Source organism: Hyperoodon ampullatus, assembly GCF_949752795.1.
Source record: "Hyperoodon ampullatus genome assembly, chromosome: 10".
Taxonomy (NCBI): Eukaryota; Metazoa; Chordata; class Mammalia; order Artiodactyla; family Ziphiidae; genus Hyperoodon; species Hyperoodon ampullatus.
This window is the reverse complement of record NC_136923.1, coordinates 90034297-90056134: the sequence shown is the minus strand read 5'-3', so window position 1 is coordinate 90056134 and position 21838 is coordinate 90034297.

The following is a 21838-nucleotide window of genomic DNA, read 5'->3' as shown; positions in this document are numbered from 1 at the left end:
GTCCTTCCTTGTCTGTTGTAGCATTCTTTATTTTAATGTCTGTTTTATCTGATATCAGTATTGCTACTCCAGCTTTCTTTTTTTTTTAATGTTTTAAAATTTTATTTATTTGTTTATTTGTTTATTTATTTATTTATTTATTTATGGCTGTGTTGGGTCTTCGTTTCTGTGCGTGGGCTTTCTCTAGTTGCGGCGAGCGGGGCCACTCTTCATCATGGTGCGCAGGCCTCTCACTGTCACGGCCTCTCTTGTGGTGGAGCACAAGCTCCAGACACGCAGGCTCAGTAGTTGTGGCTCACGGGCCTAGTTGCTCCGCAGCATGTGGGATCTTCCCAGACCAGGGCTCGAACCCGTGTCCCCTGCATTGGCAGGCAGATTCACAACCACTGCGCTACCAGGGAAGCCCTCCTGCTTTCTTTTGATTTCCATTTGCATGGAATATCTTTTTCCATCCCCTCACTTTGAGTCTGTATGTGTCCCTAGGTCTGAAGTGGGTCTCTTGTAGACAGCATATATATGGGTCTTGTTTTTGTATCCATTCAGCAAGCCTGTGTTTTTTGGTTGTAGCATTTAATCCTTTCACGTTTAAGGTAATTATTGATATGTATGGTCCTATGACCATTTTCTTAATTGTTTTGGGTTTGTTTTTGTAGGTCCTTTTCTTGTGTTTCCCACTTAGAGAAGTTTCTTTAGCATTTGTTGTAGAGCTGGTTTGGTGGTGCTGAATTCTCTTAGCTTTTGCTTGTCTGTAAAGCTTTTGATTTCTCCATTGAATCTGAATGAGATCCTTGCTGGTAGAGTAATCAGAGTAATCTTGGTTGTATGTTCTTCCCTTTCATCACTTTAAGTATAACATGCCACTCCCTTCTGGCTTGTAAAGTTTCTGCTGAGAAATCAGCTGTTAACCTTATGGGAGTTCCCTTGTATGTTATTTGTCATTTTTCCCTTGCTGCTTTCAATAATTTTTCTTTCTCTTTAATTTTTGCCAATTTGATTACTATGTGTCTCGGCATGTTTCTCCTCGGGTTTATCCTGTATGGGACTCTCTGCATTTCCTGGACTTGGGTGGCTATTTCCTTTCCCATGTGAGGGAAGTTTTCAACTATAATCTCTTCAAATATTTTCTCTGGTCCTTTCTCTCTCTCTTCTCCTTCTGGGACCCCTATAATGCGAATGTTGTTGTGTTTAATGTTGTCCCAGAGGTCTCTTAGGTCTCATTTCTTTTCATTCTTTTTTCTTTATTCTGTTTCGCCGCCGTGAATTCCACCATTCTGTCTTCCAGGTCACTCATCCATTCTTCTGCCTCAGTTGTTCTGCTATTGATTCCTTCTAGTGTAGTTTTCATTTCAGTTATTGTATTGTTCATCTCTGTTTGTTTGTTCTTTAATTCTTCTACATCTTTGTTAAACATTTCTTGCATCTTCTCGATCTTTGCCTCCATTCTATTTCCAAGGTCCTGGATCATCTTCACTATCATTATTCTGACTTCTTTTTCTGGAAGGTTGCCTATCTCCACTTCATTTAGTTGTTTCTCTGGGGTTTTATCTTGTTCCCTCATCTGGTACATAGCCCTCTGCCTTTTCATCTTGTCTATCTTTCTGTGGATGTGGTTTTTGTTCCACAGGCTGCAGGATTGTAGTTCTTGTTTCTGCTGTCTCCACATAGTATATCTTTATCTGTGGCTGAATATGTAGAAGAAATGTGATTTTTATTTTCCCTTGGAGCTCGTCTATTCTCTTTCATAATCTCCCATTTAGCAGTTAGGGGGATGAAAAAAAATCACTAAATCTCTAATCTTAGTTAAATTTAGCCCAATCTATAATGTAAACTGTCCTTTCAGCTAATACTCTTTTAGGAAAACTCTGTTTCTATATGTCTTCCTGTGATAGTTAATTTTATATGTCAGTGTGATGGGGCCACAGGGGCCCAGATATTTGGTCAACTGTTATTGTGGGTGTGTCTGTGAGGGTGTTTCTAGATGAGATTAACATCTTAATCAGTAGACTGAGCAAAGCAGGTTGCCCTCCCCAATGTGGGTGGGCTTCATCCAGTCTGATGAAGGCCTGACTAGAACAAAAGAAGGCTGAAAAAGGGAAAATTCACTCTCTTTCTGCTGTTTTCGAGCAGAGCATCAGTCTATTTCTGCCTTCAGACTAGAACTGTACCATTGTCTCTCCTGGGTCTTCAGTTTGCCAACTGTAGACCTTGGGACATCTCAGCCTCCATAATCATGTGAGCAAATTCCTTGGATGGATGGATGGATTAGTAGATGATATAGAGGTACCTCTTATTGGTTTTGCTTCTCTGGGCAATCCTTACTAACAAACTCCCTTGGCCCACTTTTGTTCCCCAGGTGGTACCTAGGTGTGTGATCTGAGGGCTGTATGTTATGGTACAGGGAAGAGCCAGGTCTTTGCAGGTCTTTTGAGAATGCGACACTATCCCCTTTTCCTGCCAGATCCTAAGCTAACTTCAGTGGCTGCTGGTCTTTCTCAGCTTTCCCAGAACCAGAGCTTCTTCCTGGCCGAATTGGGTTCACCTGAATTTCACAGGCCTCAGACCCCAGATCTCTGCCAAGGTCTCCATCCATTCTGCAGGCCTGAGGGCCCACCCTAGTCCCTGCAGCCGAGTCATTTGACCCTTCCTGGGAAAACTTGCAAAGCAGGCCCACTGGAGCTCCATCTAGTATCCACCCCACATGGAAACTCAGAGATCAGGAAACAAACCTCAAGCCTCCTTGGCCTGACTGTACCCACCTTTGCAATGGTGCAGTTGTATCCAGGCTGGGTCAGGACTTACTGAGAGGGGGCCTCTTCCCAGGGCACTAAATCAGGAGCCAGGACAAGGGTTTCCTTCTGCCTTCCATGTTACCCTCGCTTAGGAAACATATCTCTCCATCCCAGGGCCCCAATCCAGGGACATCAGAACAAAGTGGTCAGTCTTAATTGCCTCCTTTAATCTCCCTTAAGTTTCCTTCCCACCATCACCCAGGGCTGGAAAAAAGGAAGCCTTCCTTCTACTTTCCCTACATCATATCCTCCTTTTGCTTACAAGTTCAAGTGTTGTGATGAACGGGGTCCTCTTGGCTAGGCCCCTTGATATATTGGAGAGAAGGAATCAAATTACCTGGAAAACTCTCTCTCAGAACAATAACCTGTTTACTCTCCTGCTCTGTAATCTATTTTTTTATGTCAGAAGCTGGAAATTCCCTTGCTTTTTCCTTTGTGTACCTCCTTTTATTTTTTAATTGAGATATAATTGACACATAACATTATATTAGTTTTAGGTGTACAACATTATGATTCGATATATGTTGCAAAATGATCCCCACAGTAAGTTAACATCCATCATCACACGCAGTTAGACATTTTTTTCTTGCAACAAGAACTTTTAAAATCTACACTCTTAGTAGCTTTCAAATATGCAATACAGTACTTTTAACTATAGTCACCATGCTGTATATTACATCTCCATGACTTATTTTGTAACTGGAAGTTTGTACCTATTGACACCCTTTACCCATTTCCCCAAGCCCCCATACTCCACTTCTGGGCAACAACCAATCTGTTCTGTATATTTGGGCTCATGGTTTTTGTTTGTTTTTCTGTTTTTTTCTCTTTTAGATTCCATATATTTTTCTTTTTTAGGTTCCATATATAAGTGAGATCATATGGTATTTGTCTTTCTCTGTCTGATTTATTTCACTTAGCATAATACCCTCACGGTCCATCCATGTTGTTACAAATGACAGGATTACCTTCATTTTTGTGGCCGAATAACACCTCACTGTACATATACACCACGTTTTCTTTATCCATTCCTCTGTTGATGGACACTTAGATTATTTCCATGTTGTGGTTATTGTGAGTAATGCTGCTATGAACATGGGAATGCAATATAGTGATTTTGTTTCCTTCGAATAAATACCAGAAGTGGAATTGCTAGATCATATGCTAGTTCTATTTTTAATTTTTTTGAGGAAACTTCATATTGTTTTCCATAGTGGCTGCACCAATTTACATTCCCACCAAGCATGCACAGGGTTCCCTTTTCTCCACCTCTTAGCCAACACTTGTTATTTCTTATCTTTTTGTTAAGAGCCTTTCTAACAGGGGTGAAGTGATATCTCCTTGTTGTTTTGATTTGCATTTCCCTGATTATTAGTGATGTTGAGCACCTTTTCTTATACCTGTTGGCCATTTTTATGTCTTTGGAAAAATGTTCAGATCCTCTGCCCATTTTTTAACTGGATTTTTTTCTGTTGTATAATTTCTTTATATTTTGATATTAACCTCTTATCAGATATGATTTGTAAATTTTTTTCCCATTTCATAGGTTGCCTCTTCATTTTGTTGATAGTTCTCTTTGCTGTACAGAAGCTTTTTAGTTTGATGTAGTTCCACTTGTTTATTTTGCTTGTGTTACCTTTGCTTTTGGTGTCAAATTCAAAATATCATACAAGACAGTACAATGTCAAAGACCCTACAATGCCCCCCCCCATGTTTTCTTTTGGGAGTTTTATGGTTTCAGGTCTTACATTCAAGTCTTTAATCCATTTTGAGCTGATTTTTTTGTATGGTGTAAGATAGTGGTCCAGATTCAGGTGTACAACATAGTTATTCAACAGTTATGTATATTACAAGATGATCACCATAAGTCTAGTTACCACGTGTGGTAATTTCAAGTTATTATGATATCACTAGATATCATATTTCCTATTCTATATATTACTCTCCATGATTTATTTATTTTGTAACTGGAAGTTTGTGCCTCTTAGTCCTCTTCATCTATTTTGCCTATTCCCCCAATTCCCTCCTCTCCAGCAACCACCAATTTGTTCTGTGTATCTATGATTCTGTTTCTGGTTTGTTGTTTGTTTTGTTTTTTAGATTCCACATATAAGTGAAATCATACAGTATTTGTCTTTCTCTGTCTGACTTATTTCACTTAGCACAATACACTCTAGGTCCTTCCATGTTGTTGCAAATCACAAGATTTCATTCTTTTTTATGACTAATATTGTATTGTGTGTGTGTGTATATATATATATCCATTTGTCTGTATGTATACTTTGTTTCCAAGTCATGGCTATTGTAAATAATACTGCAATGAACATAGGAGTGCATATGATTTTCAGATTAGTATTTTCATTTTTTCAGGTAAATACCCAGAAGTGAAATTGCTGTATCATATGGTAGTTCTATTTTTAACTTTTTTGAGGAATCTTCATATTCTTTTCCATAATGGCTGCACCAGTTTACATTCTCACCAACAGTGAATGAGGGTTCCTTTTCTCCACATCCTTTCCAACACTTGTTATTTTTTGTCTTTCTTATAATAGCCATTTTGACAGATGTGAGGTGATATCTCATTATGGTTTTGATTTGCATTTGCCTGATGATTAATGATCAACATTTTTTATGTGTTGGCCATCTGTATGTGTTCCTTGGGAAAATGTCTATTGAAGTCCTCAGCCATTTTTTTTTTTTTTTTTTTTTTTTTTTTTGTGGTACGCGGGCCTCTCACCGTTGTGGCCTCTCCCATTGCGGAGCACAGGCTCCGGACGCGCAAGGCTCAGCGGCCATGGCTCACGGACCCAGCCACTCCGCGGCATGTGGGATCTTCCCAGACCGGGACACGAACCCGCGTCCCCTGCATCGGCAGGCGGACTCTCAACCACTGCGCCACCAGGGAAGCCCCTCAGCCATTTTTTTAATCAAATTGTTTGGTTTTTTTTTTTTTTTTTTTTTTTTTTTTTTACTATTAAGTTGTTTGAATTCTTTATATATTCTGGATATTAACTCCTTATCAGATATATATTTGCAAATGTCTTCTCCCATTCAGTAGGTTGCCTTTTTGTTTTGTTGTTGGTTTCTTTCACAAAAGCTTTTTACTTTGATGTAGTCCCACACATTTATCTTTGCTTTGTTGACCTTGTCTGAGGAGACATATCCAAAAGATACCACTGAGACTGATGTGAAAGAGCTGAGTGCCTATGCTTTCTTCTAGGATTTTTATGGTTTCATGCCTTACCTTCAAGTCTTTAATCCATTTTGTGTTTATTTTTGTATATAGTATAAGTTAATGGTCCAGATTCATTCTTTTGCATGTAGCTGTCCAGTTTCCCCAACACCATTTATTGCTGAGACTATCTTTTCTCCATTGTATATTCTTACCTCCTTTGTCATAGATTAATTGAACATACATGCATGAGTTTATTTCTGTGTGCTCTATTCAGTTCCATTGATCTATGTCTGTTTTTGTGCCAGTACTGTACTGTTTAGATTACTATATCTTTGTGTTATAGTTTGAAGTCAAGGAGCATGACATCTCCAGTATTGTTCTTTCTCGGGATTGTTTTGGCTATTCAGGATCTTTTGTGGTGCCATACAAATTTTAAGATTATTTGTTCCAGTTCTGTGAAAAATGCTGTTGGTATTTTGATAAGAATTGCATTGAATTTATATATTGCTTTGGGTAGTATGGATTTTAACAATATTAATTCTTCCAATCCCTGAACATGGTATATCTTTCCAACAGTTATGTCATCTTTATTTTCTCTCATCAATGTCTTATTGTTTTCAGGGTACATGTCTATCACCTCCTTGGTAAATTTATTCCTAGGTATTTTCTTCTTTTTAATGCAATTGTAAGTACAATTGTTTTCTTAATTTTTCTTCTGGTAGTTTGTTATTAGTATATAGAAATGTACCAGATTTCTGTTTATTAATTTTGTACCTTGCAACTCTACTGAATTCATTTATTCTAATAGTGTTTTGGTGGAGTCATTAGGGTTTCCTATATATAGCATCATATCATCTGCAAATAGTGACAGTTTTATTTCTTCCTTTCCAATTTGGATGCCTTTTACTTTTCTTGTGTAATTGCTATGGCTAGGACTTGCAATACTCTGTTTAATAAAAGCAGCAAAAGTGGGCACACTTATTTTGTTCCTGATCTTAGAGGAAAAGCTTTCAGCTTTTCACTATTGAGTATGATGTTAGCTGTGGATTTGTCATATATGGCCTTTATTATGTTGAGATACGTTCCCTCTAAACCCACTTTGTTAAGAGATTTTATAATAAATGGGTGTTCATTTTTTTCAGATGATTTTTCTGCATATACTGAGATGATCATATTTTATTTTGTTAATGTGGTGTATCACATTGATTGATTTACAGATGTTGAACCATCATTACATCCTTGGAATCCCGATCATGGTATTTGATTCTTTTAATGTATTGTTGAATTCACTTTGCTAATACTTGGTTGAGGATTTTTCATCTATGTTCATCAAGAATATTTTCTTTTTTGTAGTGTCTTTGTCTGCTTTTTGTATCAAGGTACTGTTGTTTTCATAGAATGAATTTGAATGTGTTCCCTCCTCTTCAATTTTTTGAATAGTTTGGGAGTTTTTTAAGAATAGTTTGAGGTAATTACTCTTCTTTAAATATTTGGTAGAATTCACCTGTGGAGCTGTCTTGTCCTGGACTTATGTTTTAGGGAATTATTTTGATTACTGATTCAATTTCATTATTAGTAATTGGTTTATTCTGATTTTCTGTTTCTTTCTGATTCAGTTTTAGAAGATTGTATGTTTCTAAAAATTTATTCATTTCTTCTAGGTTTTCCAATTCGTTGGCATATAATTGTTCACAGCAGTATCTTATCCTTAGTATTCCTGTGGTATTGGTTGTAACTTTCTATCTTTTGTTTCTGATTTTATTTATTTGGGTCCTTTCTCTTCTTTTCTTGATGAGTCTGGCTAAAGTTTTGTCAATTTTGTTTATCTTTTCAAAGATGAGCTGTTAGTTTCATTGATCTTTTCTATTTTTTTTTAGTCTCTATTTCATTTATTTCCATTCTGATCTTTATTATTTCCTTCCTTCTACCACATTTGGGTTTCATTTGTTCTTCTTTTTCTAGTTCCTTACATGTAAGGTTAGAGTGTTTTATTTGAGATTTTTCTTGCTTCTTGAGGTAGAACTATGTGGCAATAAACTCCCCTCTTAGAATTGCTCTTGCTGCATACCATAGATTTTGGAAGGTTGTGTTTCCATTTTCATTTGTCTCAAGGTATTTTTTGATTTCCTCTTTGATTTATTTACTGACCCATTGATTGCTTAGTAGCATGTGGTGTGGTCTCCACATGTTTTTGTTTTTTTCCAGTTTTCTTCTTGTAGTTGACTTCTGGTGTCATACCATTGTGATTGGAAAAGATGCTTGATATGATATCAGTATTCTTAAATTTACTGAGATTTGTTTGTAGCCTAACATGCAATCTATTCTGAAGAATGTTCCATGTTTACTTTGTAGGGGAGAGAACATTTTTCTCTACCCTTCGAGTTGTTTTGGCTGGTCTAATAGACAAATTGACATAAAGACATATTAACAGGAGAAAAACAAAAAAAATTTAATTTCACACATGTGGAGGCCCCATAGATATGGGACCAAAGAAGTGACTGAAGCAAGATGTTTATATACCTTTTTAGACAAAGAATCAATTATTTGTGAAGTTTTGACAAAACAGAGGGGTTATTGCTTGGAATAGCAAATTAATGAAAAAGTAACAAAGTTTGTTTTTACAGCTTTCTTGGTCTCAAATTCCCTATCTCTGGGGTAAAGGATACCCTCTATCCTCCTGGCATAGGGAGAAAACCTTCCCATGGGAGTTTGTTTCCTGTTTTCAGGGGAATAAAAGGAGGGTCAGTGTTATTTTCGTACTGGCTGTTTCTCAAGTAACTTTTGTTCAAAATAATCAATATGCTACCTTGGCATATTTGGGGCAGCCCAGCCTTGAACCCTATCAGCTCCCTCCTCTGATACTTCCCTGGAAGTTTCACATGTTAAAAACTGAGGTGGTAGATTGCTCTATTATTTCATTGAATTAATCTCTTAGTCTTAAAAATAGGTCAGTTCAGTTAAACAGGTTTGTCTCATTTTTGGATGTAGCCATAAAGGTGGGCTCCCAAAGTTAGGCCTGTATTGTGCAAGTAAATCAAGTATTTAATAAGGCATTTCTGTGGAAACAAAAGAAAAACAATGGTTAATGATCATAGCAAATTATAAACCAGTTTCTGAGTTCTGAATGGTGGATGGTAGAGATTTCTAGATATCAAACTCAAAGCATTCCTCAGAGTAAGGACAGAAAGTGAGGATTTGATAGATTTTCCTGGTTTGCAGTTTGAATGCCTCTCAGGTGGTCTTCTGAATAGCCCACACAGCAACAGGCATGAAGATTGTCTATACATGAGTTGTGGTGTCAATTTTTCTGAAGTTTCTTTCAAGTTGTCCAACTTTAGTTTGCCTGGCTTTAGAAAAAGGGCAGTTTTAGCTCTTCATGATTTCAAGACAAGAGTGGGAGAAAAATTGGAAATATTAGTTTGGAGTGTTGTAGCCAAATTTTGAGGAAACTAGAAGAATTCAGGTTATAGTCCAGTTTACAGGTAGAAAACAAAACCACAAAGATAACTAACAGAACTATCAATAGAATCCAATATCCATAAAGGTGTATTACTGAAACATAATTTCTCTCTCTGCAATCACCCCCATGTCTATCAATGATAACCATAGTCAAACTAATTTGTTTGCAAATTAAGTCTAGTTTTATTAAACTTGGCTTGATTATTGACATAAGTGCAACAAGAATAGCAATTGACCATACAGAATATTTTAATTTGCTTTGGCTGGGACTTTTCATGGGAATTGCAGATTGAATTTTAGCCTCTTAAGACCAAAATATCAAGCCAAATACTTGCTATCAGACTTTCCCTGCAATATCTATAGATGTTATATATATTTATATTTATAGATATGAATGAGTTCCTCTCTTCTCAAGGTCCCCCAAATATTCTGAGGTTCTTGTACCTACCAAGAAGTTACCTTCCTTACTCACATGACAAGGCTGTTGAAACCCTATAAGCAAGACACCAGGCTGTTTTTCCAAGGGGCTTTATTGGCTTCATAAAGTCAATCTCAGTTCTTTGACATTTCAGTCAAAGCCTTGGTAACATGACCAATGTTTCCCATTGTGTCCTATTACAAGGAGAACAGGTTCTTATTGAACTCATAGCAAACAACTGTATTGCCATGAAAATAAAAATATTTACTGAGAGTTAATGAATTCTGGAGGGATCAGGCAGAGAGAAAAAGTAAATGCTTCATCTTTATTTACAAAGTTACATTTTATTCAATTGCTATAAGCTATAGATAGCTTAAGAGAAAAAGTTTCCTTAAGTCTGAAAAATCAAAACATTAAAAAGTTCAGCAATATTTCAAATTTAAGAGTCACAAAAAAATGTAATCATCTTTCTTAGTTCATTGAGTCCCAGGTAATTAATACTTGTTAATCTTGATCTTTCGTTACAAGTTTTATGAAGCCATCAGTTTCTCCATTAGAGTTCTGTAAATTCTTACTTAGTTCAGTGGTATGATCTTGTCAGTGTCCTCCACGAATCTCTCTGAAGAGATTTTACCTTTGTAAAATCATTAGAGTAAAACAATAACTGTAAATGACAAAAGACTTCAAAATGGCCATAGTTAAAAATCTAATGAGAGTTGCAGTTGACAAAGAAATTTGCTTATTTCTGTGACACACTTCAAGATAATAACTGTAATTACAAGTGATAACATATCAGGACATATCCGATTTCTAGGAATTTCTAGAAATTTCACAATTTCTGGAATACTTATATTAATAACATAATCCTTACAAATGTAATCTAAAAAAAGTTTGGCACTACTTATTTGGCAATGCTTCCCACATGATTTAACATATCAAATGTGCCTAATCAGTGCAACATCTCTCTTTTTATAAGGAGAGAGAACAAATCATTTGAAATGTTCCAAAGACCCTCTGAAAAAAAAAAATCCCAAAGTTAGTTTGAGGTCAAAAAGACTTCATTTGCAATTGGATTTGGGGGTGGGGAGGGTAGTTTGTCAAAAACATCAAAAGATTTTTTAAATTTGTTCAAATAGGATCATAAGGCACTGTGAAACACTGACTAGCAAAATAGTTATCTAGTTAACGAAAGTGACAATTACAGACTTCACAAGGGTGGGCAAAGAGCAGTGGCAGCTCTGGTGTCATCTATGGGGAGATGCTGTGTGTAGCAACCAATCCCTGAGAACAGGGCTCAGCAGAAACCAGGGCCCCAAAGGGCAACTCTCATCTCAGCAGCAGCTCCAGCCTCTGGGAGTTGATGCAGAAGGGGGCTCTCCAGGCTGCTCAGCTGGGATCAGTGTTGGTGACGATCATGGGAGACCTCTGTAGCACAGGCTGCAAACGTCCACATTGGTGGGGCTTGCTGGGTTCTCCTGCTCTCCTCCCTGTGTGGTGAGCTTCCTCCAAGGGCATCCCTCCTGGTGCTGATCTGCTCTTGATTGGGGTATGGGATGACACAGGCAAAATATTTTCTGTACTTTTCTATGCTGCCATCCTTGGTTTCTGAGCTCCATGGGGATTTTGCTGGTTCTTTGTAGTCCCAAGATTTCCCTGAACTGTTTACTTCAGTATGTAGTTGCTTATGTACTGTTTTTGTTTTTTGTGTATGTTAGGCGTGGAGACAAGTATTGGGAACCTCTTAGCCTTCTATCTTGTGGATGTCACTCTCATTCCCCTCCCCCTTAAAAAAAAAATCTTTTGTGAATCTACTCTAGGTTTTGTTTTGTGGTTGCCATGAGGCTTACACAGAACGTCTCACAAATAATACAGTCTAGGGACTTCCCTGGTGGCGCAGTGGTTAAGAATCCGCCTGCCAATGCAGAGGACACGGGTTCGAGCCCTGTTCCAGGAAGATCCCACATGCCACAGAGCAACTAAGCCCATGCACCACAACTACTGAGCCTGCGCTCTAGAGCCTGTGAGCCACAACTACTGAGCCCACGTGCCTAGAGCCCGAGCTCTGCAACAAGAGAAGCCACCGCAGTAAGAAGCTCGCACACCGCAACGAAGAGTAGCCCCCACTCACTGCAGCTAGAGAAAGCCTATGTGCAGCAAAGAAGACCCAGTGCAGCCAAAAATAAATAAATAAATTTATTTTAAAAAAATACAGTCTATTTTAAGCTGATAGCAACCTAACTTTTGCCTACAAAACTTTACCTTTGGGCTTCCCTGGTGGCGCAGTGGTTGAGAGTCCGCCTGCCGATGCAGGGGACACGGGTTCATGCCCTGGTCCGGGAAGATCCCACATGCCGTGGAGCGGCTGGGCCCGTGAGCCATGGCCGCTGAGCCTGCGCGTCCGGAGCCTGTGCTCCACAACGGGAGAGGCCACAACAGTGAGAGGCCCGTGTCACTTCACCTTTTTACTCCTCTTCTTTTATCCTTTTGATGTTATTATTTACTGCTCTTTATACTGTCTATTCATTAACAAATTTAGTAGTTATAATTATTTTTAATACTCTTCTCCTTTAATCTTTATACTACGGGTAAGTGGTTAACACACCATCCTGTTACAGAATTAGAGTTTTCTAAGTCTGACTATATATTTACCTTTACTGGTGTGCTGTCTACTTTCATCTTTTCTTGACACTAATTAGCATCTTTTCATTTCAGCTTGAAGAACTCCTTTCAACATTTCCTGCAGGGCAGGTCTAGTGGTGACAAACTCACTCAGCTTTTCTTTGTCTGAGAGAGATTCTGTTTCCCCTTCATATCTTGAGGGTAACTTAGCCAGACAGAGTATTCTTGGCTGGAAATATTTTTTTCCTTCAACACTTTGAATATGTCATTTCACTCTTTGCTGGCCTAGAGGGTTTCTGCTGAAAAGTCTGCTGTTAGCCTAATGGGGCTCCTTTGTAGGTTATAACCTTTTTTTCCCTGACTGCTTTTAGGATTCTCTCTTTATCTTTGATTTTTGACAGTTTCACTATAATGTGTCTTGGAGAAAGTCTTTTTGCATTGAGATGCTGGGATGAGCTGTTAGCTTTGTGAACTTGGATATCTAAGTCTTTGCCCACGTTTGGGAAGTTCTGAGCTTTTATTTCTTTAAATAAAGTTTCTGCTTCTTTCTCCTGCTCTTGTCCTTTTGGAAACCCTATTATTCTAATATTTGTTATTCTGATGGAATTTATTAGATCATGTAAGCTTTCTTTACTCTTTTTCATTCTTTTCTTCTTTGTTCTGCTCTAACCGGGTTATTTCAAAATTCCTGTTCTCCAGTTCACTTATTCTGTCTTCCATTTTCTCCGCTCTACTGCAGATTTTCTCTATTGTATTTTTCATGTAATTCATTGAATTCCTCAGCTTCAGAACCTCTATTTTTTTATGATTCCCATCTCTTTGGTACGTATCTCATTTTGTTCATGTATATTTTTCCTGGTTTCATTGCACTATCTTTCTGAGTTTTCTTGTAGTTCATTGAGTTTCTTACAAACTATCATGTTGAATTCTTTATCAGTTAGATTAGAAAATTCCATGCCTCTGAGCTCAGTTATTGGTTAATTATTTTTATCTTTTGGTGATAACATGTTTTATTAATTTTTCTTTGAATTATTTTTAATTGTTTTAAATTTTCATACCAATTTTAAAGGTTACTTTCCATTTACAATTATTTCAAAATATTGGCTATATTCCCTGTGTTGTACAATACAGCCTTGAGCCTGTCTTACACCCCTATCTTACATATTACTCCCCCCCACCCCTATATTGCCCCTCCCCCTCCACTGGTAACCACTAGTTCTCTATATCTGTGTCTGCTTCTTTCTTATTATATTCACTAGTTTGTTGTATTTTTTAGATTCCACATGTGATATCATACAGTATTTATCTTTCTCTGTCTGACTTAGTTCACTTAGCATAATGACCTCCAAGTCCATCCATGTTGCTGCAAATGGCAAAGTTTTGTTCTTTTTATGGCTGAGTAGTATTCCATTGTATATATATACACATTGGTGTGGTGTATAGTTTTATAGTAGCCTCATATGATCCTTTATATTTCTGTGATATCTGTTGTCATATCTCCTTTTTCATTTATAATTTTGTTTATTTGGATCCTCACTTCTTTTTCTTTGGGAAGTCTAGCTAAAAGTGTGTCAAATTTTTGTTAGATTTCAAAGAGCCAACTCTTGGTTTGGTTAATCTTTTTTGTTTGTTTTTCTATTCTCTATATCATTTATTTCTGCTCTAATATTTATTATTTCCTTCTAACTTTGGGCTGCGTTTGTTCCTTTTCTCTTTCTAAGGCATAGAATTAAGTTGTTTATTTGGGATCTTTTTTCTTAATATAGGCATTTATTTTTATAAACTTCCCTCTTAGAAATGCATTTGCTGCATCCAAAACGTTTTGGTATATTGTGTTTCCATTTTTGTTTGTCTCGATATACTATTTTACTTCCCCTTTAATTTCTTTGACCTATTTGTTGTTCAAGAGAGTGTTGATTAATTTCTATGTATTCATGAATCCTCCAGTTTTGCTCAGTTATTGATTTCTAGTTTCATACCATTGAAGTCAGAGAAGAGAGTGGGTATGATTTCAGTCTTCTTGAATTTGCTAAGATTTATTTTGTGCCATAACATATGGTCTATCTAGAAAATGTTCCATGTGTACCTGAGAAGAATATGTATTCTTCTGTTGTCTGATAGAATGTTCTGTATTGTCTGTTAGGTCCATTTGGTCTATATCGTTGTTCAAATGCACTTTTTTCATACTGATTTTCTGTCCGGATGATCTGTACATTGTTGAGAGTGGGATATTAAAGTCCCCAACTATTGTATTACTGTTTATTTCTCCTTTTAGCTCTGTTAGTTTTTATGTGCTTTATGTGTTTAGGTGCTCTGAAATTGGGTACATAAATATTTACAGTGACTATATCTTCTTGATGTATTGACCCCTTTATCATTATATAATGATGTTCTTTGTCTTTTCTCACTGTTTTTGGTTTAAAGTCTATTTTGTCTTATAACTACACCTGCCTTTTTTTTTTCTTGCTATTTGCTTGAAATATCTTTTTCCATCCCTTTACTCTCAGTCTATGTGTGTCTTTAAGGCTAAAGTGAGTCTCTTATAGACAACACATTGTTAGATTTTGTTTTTTTAATCCATTTAGCTACTCTGTGTCTTTTGATTGGAGAATTTTGTCCATTTACATTTAAAGTAACTATTGATAGGTAAGGACTGTAGATCCATTGTTCCTTTTTTCTTGTCCTGCTGCTTTTTGTGTGTGTGTGTGTATTGATATCTTTTGGTATCAGTATGTTTTGACTTTTTTGTGTAGTTACTACAAGTTTTCCCTTATGGTTATCATGAGGCCACATTAGTGGTCTCTTCTTTCAGACTTTTCAGGTTTGCTTTGGCAGAGAGTTCTTAAAATTATAACACCCTATTTTAAATTGATAACAACTTCATTAACATTCCTATGCTTTACACTTTTCCTCACACTTTATGTTATTGATGTTATAATTTGCATATTTTTATATTTTGTAAATAATACCGATTATTGTGTTTATGGTAATTTTTACTGTGTTTATTTTTTAACTTTTAAAAGAGTTGTAAGTGAATTACACACCACCATTACTGTATTACAGAATCCAACTTTGACTATATATTTACTATAACTAGTGACTTTTACACTATGTACTTATGTTTTTGTGATGTTAATTATTATGCTTTTACTTCCACTCTAAGAACTCCCTTTAGCATTTCTTGTAAGGCACGTCTAGTGGTGATGAACTTCCTCGTTTTTGTTTGTTCAGGAGAGCCTTTATCTCTCCATTTCTGAAGGACAGCTTTGCTGGTATAGAATTCTTGGTTGACAAGGTTTTTTTCTTTCAATGTTTTGATATATCATCCCATTCTCTCTGGGCCTGAAATGTTTCTGTTAAGAAATCCTCTAATAGTTGTACGGTAGTTCCCTTGTATGTAACTTCTCTTTTTTCTCTTCTTTCAAAATTCTTTGTCTTTGACTTTTGACAGTTTATTTATAATGTGTCTCAATATAGCCCTATTCTTGTTCAACCTATGTGGGGCCCTTTGGGCCTCTTGGATCTAGATTTCTATTTCTCTTCTCATGTTTGTGAAGTTTTCAGCCATTACTGCTTTAAATATCCTTTCTGTCCCTACCTCTATCTCTTCTCCTTCTGGAATTTCCATAATGCAAATATCATTCCTTTTCATTCTGTCCCATAAGCCTGCAGGCTTTCTCCACTCTTTTTCTTTCTGTTTACTTTTTGCTCCTCTGACTGAATAATTTCAAGTGCTATATATTGCTGATTCTTTCTTCTACATGGTCAAGTCGCTTTTGAAGCTCTCTATTGAATTCTTAAGTCCCATTATTGTACTTTTCAACTCCAGGATTTCTGTGTGTCTGTTCTTATAGTTTCTGTTTCTTTGTTGAACTTCTTGTTTTGTTCATGCATTGTTTTCCTAATTTCTTTCAGTTGTCTCTGTGTTATTTTACACTAAATTTCTTTAAGAGGATTATTAATTCTTTTTCTGACAGTTCATAGATCTGCACATATTTAGAGTCAGTTATTAGACATTTATGAGTTACATTGGTGGTGTCATATTTACCTGATTTTCATGATCTTTTATTCCTTACATGGTATATGCATGTTTGAGTAAGTGGTCTCTTCTTTTGGGCTTTGCAGGTTTGCTTTGGCAGAGATAGTTCTTCAACAGTCAGCTCAGTTTGGGTTTCTGGATGTGTCTGCTGCTAATGTTCTTGGGCACATGGGGCTTGCTATTAGGGTCTATTTTAGTGAGGCAACTGTTCAAGCTCTGAGATCAGGGGTGGGAGGTGCCACTTGCTGTCAACAACTGTATAGAACTGCTGGCTTGGTTCCCTGCCAAAGTGAGGCTGTAGGATGGACTTTGCAGTTGCCTGAATTCTCTCATCAGGCTTACTGGATGGCCAGAACTGGATACTATACTCAGCAGTATGTGGGGCTATGAATTAGCTTCCCTGTCCTGGTAGGGCAAGAGGATGGGCTCCAGAGCTTTCACAACTTATTGTTTGGGGGCCCAAATCATGCAAGAGCATACATTGAATATCCTGGTCAGGTGAGGTCATTGGTTTTACTCTGCAGACAGGGAAAACCACAAGCTGTGCTGTCTGCTGAGTCCACTGTAAGCACAGATGTTGAATGGGCTTCAGCTACCCATGTGCTCTGGGCAAGGTTCCCTGGTCAGGTAAGCTGAAGTTTGTATTCAGCAATATATGGAGCTATGAATCACTTTCCCTGTCTGGGTGCAGCAAGAGAAGCAGCTCCAAAGCCACTAAGGCGCTTGGTCTGTGATCTTGACTCAAACTGATCCATGCCCCAAGTTTCTTGTCTGAACAGGGCCACTGGCTTGCCTCTGGGGGCAATCACCACTGCTCACCTGTTTCTCAGCTCAAGCATTGCTGGGTTATACAGCGCTTCCAGGTATTTTCATGGAGCCCTTCCTGTCAGATGGAGCTGGGAACCATACTCCACAATAGGTGGGGCTGTGAATTAACTCCCCTGCCTTGGTGTAGCAGGTGACAACTCCATGCCCGGTACTGGCTTTGCTTTGAGGGTGATCAGCTCTGCCTGCCTTCCTCTCAGCTTAAGCATTGCTGGGTTATGCATCTTCCAGGTCTTCTGCAGCCCTTCATGTCAGATGGGGCTGAGTCAAGTTTTGTAGCGGATGAGGTTTGGACTTAGCTCTCCTGCCTGGGAAGGATTGGAGGGCCCACTTCAGGCAATTGCCAAATTTTTCCAAATACTCTTTCTGGTCAAGAGGGGCCAGGAGCCATGCTTATTCCACAGTGGGTTTGGCTATGACAGCAATTCTGCCTGGACAGGGGCAGACCAGGCTCTAAGCCCGGCAAAACTCCTCATTTGAAGACCTGAATCAGGCAGTCCTGAAACCCGCTGAGTTCCCTGGTCAGATTATGCCCCTGATTTGGTTCTGCAGATGAGCAAATCCACTGGTTGGGACTACCACTGGGCTCTTCAGGTAGGAACTTTGTCTGCCAAGATCTGAATGCTGTTTGGTGGAAAACCCCTCCCAGTAGTTGAGCCCAGCAGATTCCCTTACAATCTCTATAGGGCAAAGCTGGACTAGGGGCTCCCACAGAGCAACCCACAATGCTATATGTCACCCTGGTCTGTCTTTTCCCAGTGGAGGAACCATAGGCTCAGGGAAGACTTCTCAGCATGGTGCTGCAATGGCCTGGAAGAGGGGCAATATGTTCAGCTTGTAGCCATTCCTCTTGCCCTTCTAATGAAGTCTGTTCTGGTCTCTGTTGCAGAGGTTGCTTCAAACTCACACTGATATTCTAGAATTCTCAGTGGTATCTTGTCTGTGAATAGTTGTTAGTTATTGCTGTTGTGATAGGGAACAAGGTCAGAAATGACCTACGTCAACACCTTGGTGATGTCGCTCCTGGCACTGTCTACTTCTGTGTCCACATTAGGTTTATACATTCTTGCATTATTGTGTTGTACTTCTGACACAATGTGATGGTGGAGTTCTGTGGTTATAAATTAATCCTGGTTGGTTTTCTTCTAGTTGCATTCAAATTATTTATTATTTCTGAAACCAAAATTATATTACATATATTTATAGATACCATTGCTTATTAAACTGACTAATCTGGCTTTTTATGTTAAATTTTAACATCATTCTGATAAATGAACAGAATGTAAAGGTACAGCTCAATTATCACAAAGTGAACATCTGTGTAACCACCATGTAGATCAAGAAATAGAGTGTTGCCTACTCTAGAAGGACCCCTAGTGCCCCCTCCATCTTTCTCAAAAATAATTACCATGACTTCTAATAATATACTTTGGGTTTTTCTATTTTTTGAACTTTTTATAAAATGGGATTATATAATATGTATTTTGTGTCTAGCTATTTTTTAATTAAAAATTTTTATTGAAATATAGTTGATTTACAACGTTGTGCTGATTTCAGGTGTACAGCAAAGTGGTTCAGTTATACATACATATATGTGGAATCTTAGTTCCCTGACCAGGGATCGAACCCGCATGCCCTGTATTGGAAGCAGAGAATCTTAACCACTGGACCGCTGGGAAAGTCCCTGTGTCTAGCTATTTTCATTTTCTTTTGCTTTTCTGTTTATTATCACAGAAATACTTTTGTATATAGATCTTGTATTACCTGACTTTGCTAACCATCTTTATTGATCCTAAAATTTATCTGTATGTATTTTCTAAAGGTTTTCTGTTTATAAAGTTATAGCATCTGCATTTAATAAAAGATTTACTTCTTCTTTTCAACGCTTACATCTTTCATTTCTTTATATTGCCTTATTGCATAGACTAAGAACTCCTGTACACATTTTCCTATCTCCAATTTCAAGAGGAAAGCCTTCAACATTTCACTACTAAATATGACAATTGCTATAGGCTTTTATATGTTTGTTAGTTCCTTTCTATTTCTAATTTCTCAAGACTTTTGAGAGGGTTGAGCACTGGAATGATATACTGTTTTAATTTTTTCTGGTTTTAATGAGAATTAATTAATTCCATGGCAACCCATGGAATGGGAGAAAATATTTGCAAGTCATATATCTGATAAGGAGTTTTTATGCTATTGAGTTGTATGAGTCCTTTATATATTTGGATATTAACCCCTTCTCCAATTTCTTTCATTAATGTCTTAGAGTTTTCAGTGTACAGGTCTTTCACCTCCTTGGTTAAATTTATTCCTAGTATTTTATTTTCTGATACAATTGTAAATGGGACTGTTCTCTTAAACAGTCCCATTTACAACTGATAGCTCATTATTAGTGTATAGAAACACCACTTTTTTATACATTGATTTTGAATCCTTCAACGTTATTGAATTTATTAGTTCTAAGAGCTTTTTTGGTGGAGTCTTTAGGGTTTTCTATATATAATATTATGTTATCTGCAAATAGTGATAGTTTCACCTCTGCCTTTATGATTTGGATGATTTTATTTATTTTCCTTACTTAACTGCTCTGGCTAGAACTTCCAATACTAAGTTTAATAAAAGTGGTGAGAGTGGGCATCTTTGTCTTGTTCCAGATGTTAGAGGAAAGCTTTCAGCTTTTCACCATTGAGTATGATGTTAGCTGTGGGCTTGTCATATATGGCCTTTATGACATGGAGGTACGTTCCCTCTATACGCTGTTTGTTGGGAGTTTATCATAAATGGATATTAAATTTTGTCAAATTTATTTTTGCACTTACTGAGATGATCACGACTTTTATCCTTCATTTTGTTAACATGTTTCACATTGACCAATTTGCAGATGTTAAACCTTCCTTGCAGCCCTGGGATAAATCCCATCTGATCATGATGTCTGATTCTTTAATGAACAATATTATTGAATTAAGTTTGCTAATATTTTGTTAAGGATTTTTGCATCCATGTTCATCAGGGATATTGGCCTGTAATTTTCTTGTGGTGTCCCCTTCTGGTTTTGGTAGCAGGATAATGATGGTCTTGTAAAATGCATTTGGAAGTGTTCCCTCCTCTTTTTCTGGAAGAGTTTGAGAAGGGCTGGTATTAATTCTTCTTCTTCTTCTTAAATTAATTCTTCTTAAAGAATTTAATTCTTCTTAAATTCTTCTAAATGTTGGTAGAATTCACCAGTGAAGCCTTCTGGACCTGGACTTCTGTTTGTTGGGAGGTTTTTCATTATGGATTTGAACTCCTTACTACTAATCAGTCTGTTCAGATTTTGTTTCTCCCTGACTGAGTCTTGGCTGGTTGTATGTTTCTAGCAATTTATCCATTTCTTCTAGATTGTCCAGTTTGTTGGTGTATAATTTTCATAGCAGTCTCTTATGATCCTTTGTATTTGTGTGGCATTGCCAAGGCTTTTCAAAATCATGAGCAGATAATGGAATGTTTCCAATTGTTTTTTATGCATCTGTTAAAATAATCACTATTGTTTTTCTCCTTCATTCTGTAAGAATGTTAATCACACTGCTTATTTATTGAATACTGGACCAAGCCAGCATTCCCAAATATAACAATATGAGCAAGACTTATTACCTTTTTATATACTGTTCAATGTACTTGGTTAGTATTTTGTTTAGGATTTTTTGAGTGGATTCAACTATAGTTTTTCCTATAATGTTTATCATGTTTTGGTATCAAGATTATTTAAGCATTGGGAATTATCTTTTTTTTTTCCTTTCCTAATCTCTGAAAGAGTTCTTAAAGTTTACTATTAACTCTTTTTTTAAAGTTTGGCAGAATTCACCAGTGGGACTTCTGAGCCTACCTAAAGTCTTCTTTATGGGAAGCTTGTTAATTACAGACACAATTTATTTAATAGTTATAACATTGTTCTGATATTTCTATTTCTTCTTGGGTTCATTTTAGTCAGTCACCACTAATATGTTGAGGAGTGTATCAATTTTATCTAACTTACCTAACTTTAATAGATAAGTTTGAAGCTGTTCATAATATACATAAAATCTTGCAGCAGTGTTGCTTCCTTTTTGATTCCTGATATTGGTTGTGTTTTCTGCCTGTGTTCTTTTAATTAGCTCCTACTAGAGTCTATGAATTATATTAGTCCTTTCCAAGAACCAACTTTCAGCTTTATTTATTTATTTATTTATTTATTTATGGCTCTGTTGGGTCTTCATTTCTGTGCAAGGGCTTTCTCTAGTTGTGGCAAGCGGGGGCCACTCCTCATCGCAGTGCGTGGGCCTCTCACTATCGCGGCCTCTCTTGTTGCGGAGCACAGGCTCCAGACGCGCAGGCTCAGTAGTTGTGGCTCACAGGCCCAGTTGCTCCGTGGCATGTGGGATCTTCCCAGACCAGGGCTCGAACCCCTGTCCCCTGCATTGGCAGGCAGATTCTCAACCACTGTGCCACCAGGGAAGCCCTGATCTTTTTTTGATTGTTTTCTATTTCATTAATTT